This window comes from Echeneis naucrates, chromosome 6, assembly GCF_900963305.1.
Source record: "Echeneis naucrates chromosome 6, fEcheNa1.1, whole genome shotgun sequence".
In the NCBI taxonomy this organism is placed as follows: Eukaryota; Metazoa; Chordata; class Actinopteri; order Carangiformes; family Echeneidae; genus Echeneis; species Echeneis naucrates.
In genome coordinates this window covers 9,450,330-9,465,326 of record NC_042516.1, presented here as the reverse complement: position 1 = coordinate 9,465,326, position 14,997 = coordinate 9,450,330, and positions in this window count along the sequence as shown.

Genomic DNA, 14,997 nt, shown 5'->3' with positions numbered 1-14,997 from the left:
CTGAGTTGAAAAGAGTTATTTTATTCCCCCCAGACATCCCATTTCTGTACTTTGCAACCAGAACAAAAGGGTCACACCGACTGTTCTCTTTTCCTTCCCAGTCAATTTAAGCAATAGATTATTACCCATGTAGATGTAAGCTAATCACTGCTGTCCACTGTTGTCAGTTCACCAGGCGAAACATTTTTCTTTCACCAAATGATCTATTAACATTGAAGAATTAGGGTCTCTTTTCTGTTTTGATATAGGGCAGAAACTGTCCTCATTATATGATTTAGTCCAGTCAAATGTATTCAAATGCCACCTTTATTACCCTGGAGGTGCTTTGCATAAATTGAATAAATCCAACGGATACTCTGCGAGAATCAAACATATCAAAGGTTTCCTGTCTTTGAAGTGGGGGTAGTCTCTAATTCCAAAACAGATTTTCATGATAAATAAATACATTATTTATGAATGGTGGGATAGTGATGGTAGAAGAAGAGCAAGAAGAAGACCAAGAAGAACAGGGAAGGGGAAAAAAAGAAAACGATAGAAATGCATAAAACATTTTACGCCGTGGAAATGTCAAGAGACGCGGAATGACACACAGAGTGGCGCGTGCCGACCAACTGCTTCACTGATAAACAAACTGATTAGCATATGCACATTTGAGCATATGTTGTGCTCATTTGCTTACACAAAGTCTCAATCAGAATAATACACTGCACTCGACGTATGTCATAAAAGTCTAGAAATATGTTGATGGGAATGACGAAGATGGAAACATTTCAATTATTTAATTTCTCACAATTATACTGACAGTGTGACAACCTCAACAACCAGCATGCAGCGTGGTGACTAATTGGCCTCAGGAAATTTATGGAAATAGCAAACAGATAAAAACAAACCAACATGTTGACCAACTGCAGTACCAGTTCTCAGAATTTTGTATGTTGACACACTGTCATAATAATATTCTCACATAATTTAATATCTTTTAACATGAATGGAACTTGTAAATATTGAAAAATAAGATGCCAGTTGCAGAATAGGCCCTAGAAGAGGATCACTTAAACATGTGCATGCATTTTCGTGTCTTTTTTTATGAGCATTTCCTTTTGACAGAGTAGCAGCAGCAGTGCTGCAGCAAAATTGCAGAGTATGTTAAGTTATGGACCTTTAGGATGTGTCAAGGGTGAGAGTTAACGGCGCAGCAGATCGAGAGGGTGGAGGTGGGACTGGGGGTGGGACACCGAGTCAAGCCACATTACCAACCTGTCTAAGAAAAGAAAATGCGTTTAACATGCCATACAGACGGGGCCGCCATACATGTGTTTGCCTTTGGAGTGCTGCAAAATTCAGTGTGGTAAGAAAATCTAGACTGAAGGACGCATTGTGAACTTTCCACAAAAGATGGGTCGTTTTTAGATTTTCACAATACCTGAGTTGTTTTATCTCGATTGATGCACTAATTGGATATTTTCATATAAAAAAAAAAAAAAAAAAAAAAATATATATATATATATATATATAAAGATGTGATTGTAAATATATGATTTCTTTTTATGTGTATGCACCTTGAAATTAAGTGTGGTTGGTTTTACAGTATGTAGACTTCAGGTGGCGCAGACGCTGTCCTTTCTGCTGTACAAGACATATTACTATCTTGGTGCAATACAATCCCATGCTGCTTGGAGCAGTTTCATCATCATTTAAAATGCCTATTTCTTTTTTTTTCTTTTTTCTTTTTTTATCCCAGGGGGACATAAAAAAAGAACATTGGAGATACCACAAAAATATATTGAATGGAGTGGTGGGATTAATCAATTAAAGCTTTGAGTAAATAACCACAAAGGGGAGCCCATCGGGGGTAAATAATGAAGGTTCTGCACCTACGCAAACATTCATTTAACCTGTGAACCACAAGGTTATTTCTGTTAGAAATGACGTGAACACACACACACACACACACGCTAGCCTGCAGGAAGGGTGATTTATGTGGGAAGATCCATCTTCATCATCTTGCCTCTCACCTTGGTCTCCATCAGTGTTAATTAAAGGAAGGTCAGTGTCACCCTCCCTGCTCCCCCCAACCAACCCTCTTTTACATAATAAATCACTCAAGACACACAAAGGGGAGTGTTGACACAAACAGAATGCTCCTAGCTAACTAGCTAACTGCAGTTCGTTGGGCTTAGGAGTCAATTCATAGCCTGCCATAAATAATACTGAATGTCACAGTGTTGTGTCTTTGTTTGAGATCAAAGGAGAGAAGACAAAGACAAGTTGTTCTGTGGGAAAATAATCCATAAAATATACGCCACATACAAGCGTATGCATGACATACAGAATCCCATAATTATATACAAAGACAATATGAGAAACTGTTGGCTCTTGATATTTGGGAATGTTACGTCATTAGACTGTTGAAAGATTATTCGGTCAGCACTCCAAACTGAACACATCAACGAGAAAGTCTGTTGAAAGCTTAGCGGTAGGCTGTGACATTATGTCAACAAGTTTATTTAAAATTATCCATGACCGAAAACAGTAAAACCCCACACTAGTCATTATGTGGGTGACTTGCTCCATACGCGTCCATTCCTTTATCCACCCCGGACAGAGTATGAATTTGTGGTTGACTTAAAAAAAATAAATAAATAAAAAATTCATCAGAGTGAATACACCATCCACCCCAAAAGAGTATGGCACTTTGTGTGTGTCGGAGCGCGTTGGTCAGCCCTACATTGTGTCTGTCATTACTCTCTTGGAATCAATTTTCTAAAACAAGAAGAAAGAAACAAGAAACATATGCTTTGTATTGTTTACAGTTTCCAGGGTTTTCTAGGTTACTGTCAGACTTGCATAATGAGGGCCACGGCGCTGCAGAGTTCCCTTCTTATCACAAACTAGCATGCATGGCCCCGCTGCTCTCTCCTCAGTCATCAAGCAATTGATGTAATTGAACCAGCCCTTTGCTGTCAAGCAAGGAGCGCAGCTCAATAGCATATGCTCCGCACACTCTGGACAATGAGAGCCATGCAGCCGGGCAGGAAGGCAGCCTGGCTTGTTGCTGTTCTGTCAATAAATTTCAATTCCACTAATTGTCCAGAATTCATTAACTGAGCCTCTGAGACAACGTGGTCGCACGGAAAACTGCATAACAATAGGGGAGAAAACGGCAAAGGAGGGTTTTTGATGGTGTTGTGGGGTGTGTTGTGTATATTGTGGAACTGCTGTTTTGCATCCTGTTGGTGACGTTTGAGAGGATCCATCAAATGAGGAGGATACTCTGGGACTGTCCTTGTGAATAAAATCTGAGTGACAGAAAAAGCTCTGCAGAAAACATTTTCACTCTTGTAATTAACGACAACACAGCTGTTAATTCTGCTACAATTTACCTTACTGTAAATGATTAATAGCTCAGTTTCAAGAAATACATGACTCTAGGAATTTGTGCTTATCGGGATTATTTCCAAAAGATGAAATATATAAATTATATTTGCAGCTCTAATTGAGTGATCATTATTTAAATAAACTGACAAGAACCATTTTGTTTTTCAGCTTGCAAAATCGTATCCCCTGCTACAGGGACAAAGACTGTTTTTTATTTATTTTTTTTTTAGATGTATGTTTTTAACTGCGCCAGTACGAAATATTGAAAATATGGTGTTATTTAAACGACTGTATTCATAAAGAAGTAAGATTTCTCTAGTCTGTAACTGCTAATGATTCGCTTTAATAATGGCTCTGACTGTAGAATATGAAAGTAGGGGCAATTTTCTTGCACCACCAAACAATAACTTCTTCCTCCTCTGTTTTGCTCCTTCACCTTATTAGGGCTAGCCTTCCTTTCTCAGAGTCCTTGTCGCCCTCCAACAAAGTCCTCAATGTCCCACATATCTTCCTAAGTGACCTGCCCAGGGTCAAGGGTCACCAGGAGCTGCCACTTCCCCTGTCACAGGAAACAAGCAGCAGGAAGGCGAAAGGAGAAAGGGTGGAGAGGAGGGAGGGAGGAAGAGTGGGAGAGAGGGCGGGAAGGCTGGAGAACGAAGAAGCCAATATTAAAAACACAATGCTGACAAGAAGGTGCCTGAAATTAGTGCTCTCTTTCTGTCTCTCTCACACACACACATACAGGCGAACACTCTCTCAGCGGGGCAGTGTCTTAAAGTGGATAATAACAGTGAGGGGAAAATTGTTAAAAAGGCGGTCACAATGTGCGTTTTTAAATTTCAGGGTCTTAAAAGAAATTACAGTTTTTACCAATATTTAACCTGTAGAAGGTGAAGTCAGATTTCCGCAAAACACAATAATATGCACAGCTATGTCCCTTGGAAACATGCGCGTGCACACACACACACACACACACGCGCATACACACATATAGCAGGGCCCCAGTGAAAGCTGGGTGTGTTACGGTTGAGTAAGCATGGAGACACTGCGGCTGTTGAGCCCAGCGCTGCTACTCAGGAGGGAGCGATGGATCACATTATCAATCATACAGTGCTACCCAATCATACATGTAGACTATACTCTGTACGTGTGTTTATGATCAAGTGTGTGTGTCGCAGTAGGTCCTTAAGATGTGTGGAGGGTTCTGCTGGCTGCAGTACTGTACACCTTTAAGTAGAACATTCATGACTAAGTCGTTTTGCTGTAAATTTGAGTTAATATTGTTGTGTATATTTCATTTCTAATTATACAGATTATATCTATAAATAAAGAGCCTTGTATCTATCTCAGATTTATGAAGACTGCACCTCCTCTTCCTTGTGCTGTGGTGCAACAATGTAAAAGCAGAACAGTTAAGATGATTAAAAAAAACTTCAACTCGGTGCAACAGCTATATCTGCAGAACCACTGATGGTCTTAGTGTGTACCAAAACACTACTTAAAGTGGCAACACTGTTATCGCTTTATTCGTAAAAGAGCCTAAGCGCGGTTCCGTGAAGTGAAAATAACTATCATCAAGAAGCTTCCGCATGTGCTGGCTGCCACTGCATAAAACGGTCCTTTAAAAGACCATAAGCTGACACATACATATGTGAGTGCCGTTATGAGAGTTCTTTAAAATGCCGTGCACCTGGTTATTTTGACAACCGACATGTGCCCCCCTCACCACCTCAGCCCTTTGTTTTATACAGGTTGGAAACATGGAGCGAGCCAATGCTAAGGCCGATGTGGCTATGAAATAATACAAAAAGTGTGTGTTGAGTTTCAAAAAGTCTAAATGTTTGGCCATATTTCTATGTAACAGTGTTTCAAATCTAAAAGAAAGAATGTCCTGTCAAGACAACATGTGCTTGCAACATTTCAATAAATTATATCCTCCGAAATCTCTATGAGAAAAACAGAAACCCAGTTATTACATACAGCAGGCAGTCAAGCCAAGAATAATATTTGTTGTGAAGGATCGCCTGTATAGGATAGTTTTGGGCGCGCTGATAAAAGTTGTGATGGGTTTCACTTTCTCAAAATTTGTGTATAATAATTTTAACAGTTTAGATGATATATAAATATTTTATATCTTTTCACAACCCAAGTACAATTTAGAGTTTCTCATCTTCATCATCTTTTTTTCTGCTTCAGTCTCACAATGCTATACACATTCTGGCTCAGTAGCAAAGCTTCAATAGCATTTAGTTGCACCAGAATCTGCCATATTCCATACGAAACATGACATAAAAATCATTTTGTCAATTAAGAGGACGTGTTGCTTTTTTACCGTCTTCTATTCCCTCTGTTTACATTCCTATGCTTTTTTGACTCACTATTTACCTTGTTGACATTAATTGGAAACAAGGTGTCTTGTCTGGTATGAAAGAGGGAAGAATTCATGCCAATTTTTTTATATATATAATTTTTTTAAACAAACAAAATAAAACCTGATTGCTCGAGAAGCAGTACAACCTCTGAGTATATAAGAATCACAGTGTCCACTTTTACACACACAAACACTTGCCTCTTCAAATGGTAGATTGCAGTGGAGAGGTAAAACAAAACTTTTACATTGTCCCCTTTTATTGAGCAGGGCATGCACAGGGCCGCTGTTTATCCAAAACCTTGAGTCTGCACTGCCCTCAAATGGCACAATGAGGTCAATGCATACACTCCTGCGTCTCTCCTTATAGCTCCTTCAGGACAAAGAAGTATTAATTAAGAAGCAACCATGAGCAGCCAAGGAGCATAATGCACACAGACCAAGCACTCTCACACACACTCACATACACACTGCACTGACTCAGAGCCATTCCTTTCTATTCTCCACAGCTTCTGATAAGTGTGAAATTCACTCCATCTGCACAAAGACGTGGCCGGGGAAGGGAATAATTTCAGTAATAGAGCTAATAGGTTTAAGTGAGACTGGAGAGAAGCCAAGAGGAGCTAAAGTGGAGAAGAGGGAGGAGAAGAAGAAGTGGAAGAAGAACAAGAAGAAGACATGGCTGCATGCATGGACGGGAAGAAAGAGAAGAGAGTGAGTAGAGGAAAGAGGGAAACGCAGAGTGTCTTTTGCATTGTTTCATTATTAGATTGTTGAGGAACAGAAAGAGGATGCTCATTTTCTCCTGACTGCCATGATTCTGTTACTGATAAGAGTCGCTCTGCGAAGCACAATGAGGGAATTTGAAATGGGGGTTAATTTAATTGATAAAGCCAAACAATGGCACAATGCTTGGAGACCGATTACATTTCTTTTTGGGTAATCACCATAGAGGGAGTTAAATAAAGCAGAGTGAGGCTTCCAGGCAATCTGCAATGATACTGAGCGTATTCTGTCACTCTCTCTCATAAATAAATACACACAGGCACAGATCTGTAGCAACAGCAACATGGCCACTTAGTACGTCAGTAGGAAATCAGGAAGTATCTCCCATCTCCTTGTCTCTCACCAGGATTCTGTCAAATCAGACAGCCCTGTTATTTACACTAACAGAGGTACACACAGATGTTTTATGACTTTTCAGTAAAAATTTATAATTGGAAAAGTCTAGGTAATAATGATGGGAATTTTGTTTCCTTAAAAGTCAAATTATCCTTAATATCATTTATATGTATATGACATCAGTAAAAAAAAATAAGGGGGGGGGCCTTTGATGCTATTTATTAACAAATGCATATAATTTTTATATTATTAGAGAAACTGGACAATTTCCTTTAAATCAGCATGTGCTAGAAAGCTTATCCCTTACTTGAGGCCTTGAGCTCTATTACTGAGAACTTGAAAAGTGCAAATAAGGTGATGAGCAGGAAGAACATACTCTCAAGTACAAAAAAGGCCAGAGCTAAAGCCAAATGCAGGGTTAAAAGCCATAAATCTCTACTCCAGATAAAATACTTGCTGAGCTGTTGTCATTGATGTGCAATTCTTTCGAACTCCTGCAGATACTTTTCCCAATGCGACTGTTTGTTGCAAAAAAGAAATATAGTGCAGATGGTATAAAAATTGTAATAGCTCAAACTTGTTTCAGCCGTGACTCCCCAGTGAATTTTATTTTCTTTCCCCACTGTATACTTAACTGAAACTTTAGTCCCTCACGAATACGGCTCTTTGCGGCTCTTGTACAAACACTCCTCAACTCAAAGGGCAAAAGGAAATACTGACGTAACAGAACCCCCCTGCCAAAAAAAAAAAAAAAAAAATCACTTTTGTGAATGATGATGGATGTGATAATTAAGCTAACTACTGTGAAAAATAGCTATATCGTCTCAGTTACTGATTCAAACTACTCCTAATGTAATTGCATTGGAGGGACACTTTCATTATATAAAGAGCCTGTGTAGAAAGTAGAGAGTTCCCCAGCTGCTACATCAAGAATTAACTGTCACGTTGTCTGCAGAGGCTGAGAAGGGACCAAATGAACCCCTTTTCTTCCCTGTTCCTCTCCTCTCCTTTCCATCCACCCAGCCAACCATCCCAGTATTAAGTGAGGCGAGCGACAGAGATATGAATGTGATATTCCCTCTGGTATTTTTAACCGCCGTATTGAATTCGCATAAAACACTTAAGGCTCCTCGGCTTCTGCCTGATGGGAGCCTCTCGCAGGGCTATCTGTGAGAGTCTCTAGAGAGACTCCACTCCTGCCACGAAAAATTCTGTTCTCTCTCTTACAGCATCTATCCTTCTCTACCTCCATCCGAAAGCTTCTTCCTTTGCTCTCCAATGCGTAAGAGGATTGCATGAGGACCACTCCACCCGTCTGTCACTCATAAAAACCTAATGAAGTTAGAAAGAAAAGTCCATAAAAATCTCATTAAGGGTTCACCTCCCGATATTGGTTACAAATCAAACTTTAGCCCTCCTGAGGATTGGCGTAATGAGTAGCGATAAGCAGTATGTAGCCCTGTAGCCCTGCCATCTCAAGACACGTGCTAGAAAAATGTTTGGTTGTCATGTGAAAACAGCAGTGAAACAAAGTCCCACTGCTACATCAAAGACACAACAAGTGAACGAGGGAGGACGCAGGCAACATGATGCTGACAGAGTTTAATAAGTGAGGCTGGGACAGATTTGCACCAGCAAATAAACCAAATAAGTAACTTTATGTTTTGACTTAAATACTCACGATTTGACGTCAGACTTAACATTTCCCAATCATATGGTCAATCATTGTCTCTGACTCTAACCATAAGGGAGGACACCATAATGATTTCTGCCAGAAGAGGAAGTACGAAGCATATTAGGCTATGTTATGAATAATGGAGAACCTTGAGAGACGCCTACACTGATCGAACACAACCTTATGAATTATACTGTGATGGGTTTTCATATTTATTTCTGGGCCCTGGCTATTTCTCATGCTTGAGCGAGGCTTATCACTTAACAATCAATTATTAACATGTGTCAGAGTAAGGAGTGCTATTACAGGGATTGAGATGCATGTCGAACATTGGCCAGAACTGACAACACTTCTTGTACTCTCACTCTCCTGTCTGTTTGAAAAGTTTGATTTTTTTTTTGGAAGCTGAAATTTAGAGCTATTCATTGGTGAATAATGCATTTGCCAGAATATACATCATAAGTGGAATGGTACGGTATAAAGGTTTCTCACTCTACATGCTTTCTTTTTGCTATCATTTGGTGAGATATAATTAGATTTGATAGATACAGACAGCAATTATCCCGTTGTTTAAATGATAAAGGCTCAAAGTTATCTGCCTGTCATCTTGATTTAAACACCGCAAATGATATAAATGCTATTTTAACGAGTAAACAACATAAACTGCTCGAGGTTAGAAGTTTAAATTCTTCAATTACATCAATTCAGCCCCCTGACATAATGTATTCAACAAAATCCCCTGATTAAGGTTAAAACTGGATAGCCTCCCAAGAATATTAATAAGGCATGCAAGTCAGTCAAGAATATCACTGTTACATCCTCATGTCCATCAACAATAGCACCGTTGTAAGCAGCAGTAAACCTGTTGACCGTTAAACAAAGGCCGCATTCATTACGCAATCAGATCATCACTCCATATTCTATTCATTTGCATAAATCACAATCTCATCTATTTGTATGACAATCTAATGGCTGATGAAAATTCTGCATGTTTTCATTGAGGCTGCAAAAAGGAACAAGGAATTGGAGGAAAATGGGTGGGTGTCTTAATGTAGGTTTTGAATATGCAATGTGTGTCTGACCTCACTGGGTACGGAAGAGGAGGCATGTAAGATTTATAAGTTGTCTGCAGTCTCCTGATTGACTAAAACACAGGGGATCATTTAGATAATGCGTTCCCACTCCCAACAACTGCTTCAGGTCTAAAAGTAAAAGAAGTCTGGAAAGTAAAGTAGACAAGAGTTCTCCCAAAAAGTGCACAACATAACATTTTATTTTCTCCACTAGCAAGTTTGATATAATTGTTTACCTCTGTTTGGTATATGCATGATCTGATTTTTGTGTATGACCTGAAATCCAAGAAGTGGAAGGAGGGAGGGAGGACCTTTTACCTTCCTCTCTCTCCCCTCTGTCTCCTTTTTTTTTTTTTTTTTTTTTTTTTTTAGCAATGGCAATCTGGGTATGGGAGATAACGGAGTGAAAAATGTTGGAAGCAATCCACTCTGCCTTGGAGTAAGACCTTTACGATTCCACCGCTTCATTAGGAAGTGGCTAATCTCTCCACTCGAGAAGCCTGATAAGGACTCTACACTAATGCAGGGGGAGTCAAAGTTCAAACCGCCTTCGATGTTTTGATGCTTAACTTACTAAAGTTCCTGTATGTTCATTAGACAGCTTTATCAGGAAACTCTTCTCTTACATTCTCCAATACCCATCAAGATTGGAAGAGATGGTGGTAGTGGTGGTGGGTGGGGAGGGGGACAAGGTGGAGAGCAGCGCAGTCTGCAGCTGTGTGGAGATAACAGATAGCAGGGATAGTGGGCTCTTGTAGAAGGAGGGATGGAGGGATGAGGTGGAGAGAGAAAGGGAGATGACTGGTCAGACCATCTTCTCCCCTCCTCTGGAGCGTTTTCTCTGTATCTCGATTAAGCCTTCAACCCTGACTGGAGTGTGAGTGTAAAGCCAGTAAAGAGTGTGTGTTTGTCTTTGTGCATGTGCATTTGTGTATGCGGCCGTGTACGTGCGCACACGTGGGTTTCTGTGTGTATTCTCTGCTTTGTCTATATTTGCATGCATCTGCACAGTTTGTGTGCGTATGTGTGTGTGTGTGTGTGCAGGCGCGCGTCTCAAGCCTTGATGTCCTTATGCAGTCACATCTCCATCCACACGACAACAGCCCAGGCCCCTACACTCATCAATTTTGCATTGCCATTTAAAAAAGCCTATCACAAGTTCCCCATCAGATTCACATCGGCCCCTGGTGCACATAAAAAGGCCTATTTATACTGATCCCCTCTCCCTGAAATTGTTTTTCAAAGGGAAGATTTTATTTTGTGCCCTTCTAGTATCAAAGGCTCGTCAGCACTCCAGAGAGTCAACCACATATATCAAAGTAACACAGGAGCAAGACGACACATTGAAGCGAGCGTGAGTGGGAAAAAAAATAAATAAAATAAAAAAATATATATATGTATAAAACACATTTAGTATGAACTACTTTGGGATGTTTGGATGCTCTTATTTTTGTTTACCGAATCTGAATTCTGTCACTTTGTGTCAGGCGACACCCGGGCTGCCTTTTAATTGGGTCTGACATGTTTCTCATCTTAGACTAACTTCACCGATGTACAAACATGCTGTTCAGCCTTCACAGAGGAAGTTGTGAAAAATATAGAGTACAAACTCCAGAGAGCAACTGAATCAAAGGTTACAAAATGTTCAGACATAGTGAAGTGGTACGATGCATTTCGATTCATTTGATAAAATATGGTTGTACTGGGAGCTTCCTCTTGAGTACAGGTGTGTTTGAAAAACAGCCACAGCATTGAAAATGTATTCCAGGATAGATTTGCTCCTCTACTGGCAACAGTGGTTTAGATTTTCAGCCTCTCAATGAAGACTATTGGGTCCTGGGAGTTATTTTGCTGATCAAAAAATGTTACCCTTGAGGTACTCTGTGGACGAAGCTCTGGCACAGGGTTGGCGTTACAATGATGATATTTAGGCATACATGTTCAAAGTGAGTGGAATTTCACAAGGGCACAATTTCAGTTCGCAACATTTTTGAAGATAATATCAAAGTGCAGCTGAGATTTGCTATTATCGTGATTTTGAGAAAATGTTTGAGTAGAAGTAGAAAGACAGAGCTCAGTCATAATACTCATATATGATGCCATTACTCAGCACTGCCACAGCATCTGGGGTGAAATCAGCTGCTCATGTTTTCTCTGGTGCAACACTGAAGCTAATACAGCTGTTGGCTGAAGCGGATGAATGGACGGATGGATAAAAAAAAAGCATTCCTCCCCTTTAACAAAGTGAATCCTTTCTTGGAAAGAAAAAAAAAAAAAAAAAAGCGAAACCATGTGTAACCACTGAACATTATGTCGTATACATAACAATGGCAATGCAACTTTGAATCATTTCTATGCTATTGAGTGTTTTATAATCACATCGCCTGTTGGCCTTCATCAAAACATAGCTCAACAAATCTGAGGAATGGCTACCTTTTGTATCTCTGTTCAAGTTCCACAGAGGTGCAAACACAGTTTTGTTTTTTTTTTTTTTTTTTTAGACTTCATTACTTCACAGACAACCACACAATTCAATGAATAAAAAAAAAAAGCCAAGAGTGCATATGTCTAAGATGTTTTATTCTGACATTTCTCTACCTACACAGACTGTACCTCAGTGTATCTGTGAGCAGATAACAAATGAGGGTGCCAACTGGGCCACAAAATGCCGCAGAGATAATCTGCTATCAGTGAGCCTCTCTGATCCCAGGGAAAAGAAATAGGGCTTAGAGGGCGAAGTGTCAACACCTCAGATATCTGTACATACTTAGCCCTGGAATCAAAGCTAAGGTGGCAGGGCCTGCTCACTGCTTAACCTCATATCTCCACAACAGTGACATTCCCGTGCTACAAAGCAAAGTGACTCTTGACTTTGAAACCTGGGAAGGCAGTGAGTTGTTTCTGAGACACAATAAATTAACATCAATTACAGAGTTTTACCAAAACAAAGGTTTTAATTCCCCACAAAATTACATAATTTGTGTTGCTCCTTTCTGAAATTTGCATTTCACTGCCACGGCCACACTGATTGGACTTTCGTCTGGATGTTCTTTTCTTTCTCTGTGACCTTGTTATTCTGTTTGGCTTTTGTTGTGGCTAAAATCTAGTGACACAAAAAACAGGATGTTTTATACTTACCCTCGGCTTGAAAGAAACATAAATACTTTGCATAATTAGTTGTTTAATTATGCATATTTTGCTTACTGAAGTGCCTCACAAGGGAAGAGAACAGGAAAAACCTTGAACTTTATATCCACTTACAGAATAAAGGAAACATTTAACAAAGACAAAAAGGATTGTGCACTGGGAGAAATCCAGCCAGGCTTCTATGATAATTCTTCTCTTAACGTTATTGTATCAATGCCCATATTTTTCACATCGTAACTTATTTTATATCTGTGTAGATGTTTTTTTTTCTTTTTTTTAAAACAATGCTGTATTTTATGTTAGGTCTTTCTGTTTGATATTTGTACTACTTTCCAGCTAGAGCAAGACCACGGAGCAACTGACAGACTTTCAATAGTATTTAATTAAAACAAAATCCTTCATATAAAAATGTTCAAAACATACTGCATCTTGGATAAGCTATTCAGATGTATATGCTGTCTGAATATGACATGTGGTCTGCATTACTTCGCGGGTATGATAGATAATATCAAAAATGTTTTTATTAAGTTGATATTCCCAATACTGATCATGTGAAAAAGCCTTTGTAGTGTGTTGACATCAGTCATCAAAAATACTATCACACACTACTGCATACAGTAAAACTGTTCTCATGAATCATTTGCTTTCTCATCACAGCCTATAGCTCCTTCAGTAATCTATTGGATCTGTATACTTCTCTCATGCTAAGCCACTACCTTGATACAAAAAGAGACTGTATATCATGAATATGCATCTCGTCCCAAAAGCATTTGGTGGTACTTAACTCACATGAATTTTTCCCAAAACAAACCAGAGCCTTCATTACGAGTCATTAGGCTTCATAAGGTTTTCATGAGAGTCTCTCTCAAAGAGATCCATGCTAATTTTTCCAGCAGACATTCCATGTCACCAGACGTCCCAGACATCTTTCTTTTCTTATGACAAAGTCTCCTCTTACCCCCCAAAAAAATGCTGTCTTTAGTTTTAAGAAATAGAAATAGCAACAGAACAGTGTAGCAATCTTCACAATTTACCATGATGCTTTTGCCAGGTAATATGAATTGTAAAAGGACGGCGTTCAGATAGGCCTTCTCTGGTCTGATCATACTCTGAGCGCTTTGCATTACAAGTCACATTCACCAGTTCACACACACACACATCTCTATCATACATGCATACACCGATGGCACATCAGGAGCAATTTGGAGCTCACTATCTTGCCCACTTGCTCACTAGAGGAGTCAGGGATCAAGCCACTGTCCTTCTCTCAGTGGATGTTATATTCTACCTCCTGGGCCACAACCATTATAGAAACATGGGCATAATGTAGCTGTTTGCTTTGGTGTGTGTACATTTGTACATTTTTTTTTCGTCTTTTTCTTTGAGGTTTCAGACAAAGATGTGACAGTATATCAAACGCAAGTCCTCCTTTATCCAGCTTTCCATTTTTCCATTGATCTTAGTACAGTCACCTCAAAGGTTCACACAACCGCAGTACAAAGGAGGGTTCAATCCCCACTTAACATCTGAAGGACATCCAACTGGCCTTGGATGGTACCACTCTCAGCCTGACACTGAAAGAGCAGCCTACCTTTATTACCTGATGAGTTGAACCTGATCAGAACAGAGAGGGCACCAATGATCAATTTATCATTGGCATTGAAACTCTTTGACCGCGACAATACTCCGACTATCCGTCATCCTCGTGTGTATTTTCCTTTGTCTTTCTGTCTTTGTCTGGCAGGGCTGTCCACTTCAAGAAGAACACTGCAGAAGGAGTTTAGTGGACAGTAATTCGATAACATATTTAATTTGCCACTTCCTCTCTGACTATATTGTGTTTATACACTTCCTCCACAGACAAGTGTTTGGAAACACATCTCATGTGAACTCACAGTATGTAGCTGAAATAATGCTCACACTTAGCCATCTTCACACTCACACACAGCTTAAATAAACACATTGCCACCTCCACACACATCCTCCATCACCTCCAAATCGCAGCCCAGCAGCTTGATCTTTAGAAGTTCTCTTAATCAAAGTGCAGCTGCAAGGCTAATCAAAGGCCCTAAATAACTCCATCTCCCAACACAGGCCAGAGGAGGATTAAAAATCCACTAGCCAGAACTGGGTTTCTTCGATCTGGGGGCCGCTAACGCCTAATGAGAACTCCCCAAAGCCCCAGATCACAGCTGAGCTGCTGGGCGCAGCATGCTGAGGCCCGTCTTTAAATC